Raw genomic sequence first — 950 nt, forward strand, 5'->3', positions numbered from 1 at the left:
GTATGTGGTCTTCTGGCTCCACTGGAGGTTTTTGTGATCCACAGTGAGTGCCACTGAGATTCTTTTAAAGGTTTTGTTGACCTGCATCAGGATATTTGTAATTTATTGGTATTTAAGGACAAGAGGAAACTAATGTAACTGACTCTTTTTTTTTTTTTTGCATGTTAGTATATTTCTCTTCCTGATACAACTAAGATTCCAAGTCAGAGAGTGAATAGGTAAGCACAGAATAATGCCAAGGAGGCTCCTTTGGGGAAACGGCTCTATGGAGAGGAAACCCCAGACCCTAACAGGAAATATGTCATAGACTCCATGTGCACCTGCTCCTGGGACTAAAGACAGAACTGGTGAGGAGTGTGCACCCTCTGCTGGTCTGATACCGTTGTAGTTTGAGGTTTGTGTCTGGGCTCACACTGATGCCCCCTCACTGTGTCTCTCACATAGTAATACATGGCCGTGTCCTCGGCTCTCAGGCTATTCATCTGCAGATACAGCGTGTTCTTGCCGTTGTCTCTGGAGATGGTGAGTCGGCCCTTCACAGAGTCTGAATAGCTTATGCTACTTCCACCACTGCTAACGTATGTGACCCACTGCAGCCCCATCCCTGGAGTCTGGCGGACCCAGCTCATGCCGTAGCTGCTGAAGGTGAATCCAGAGGCTGCACAGGAGAGTCTCAGGGACCCCCCCAGGCTTCACCATGTCTCCCCCAGACTCCACCAGCTGCACCTCACACTGGACATCTGCAGACACAAGACATCCCAGTCAGGAATCTGTCATACACCCATGGTTTCTCTCACTCATATCCATTCACATCCTCAATTTCTTTGGTTCTCTAGAAATTACCTTGTAAAAGAACAACAAGGAAAACCCAGCCCAGCACAAACTCCATGGTGAGTTCTCTGTGTTCTGCCTGCTCAGTGAATGTAAACACCTGGAAATCCTAGGACTGG

The 950-nt window shown here is 47.9% G+C and overlaps 1 pseudogene; it reads right to left on the reverse strand.

Moving 5' to 3' along the window:
* Positions 1-332: 332 nt before the first annotated feature.
* LOC123392244 lies at positions 333-950 on the reverse strand (annotated as a pseudogene).

The sequence above is a fragment of the Mustela putorius genome, unplaced genomic scaffold (assembly GCF_011764305.1).
Source record: "Mustela putorius furo isolate JIRA1106 unplaced genomic scaffold, ASM1176430v1.1 tig00000475_pilon_pilon_pilon, whole genome shotgun sequence".
In the NCBI taxonomy this organism is placed as follows: domain Eukaryota; kingdom Metazoa; phylum Chordata; class Mammalia; order Carnivora; family Mustelidae; genus Mustela; species Mustela putorius.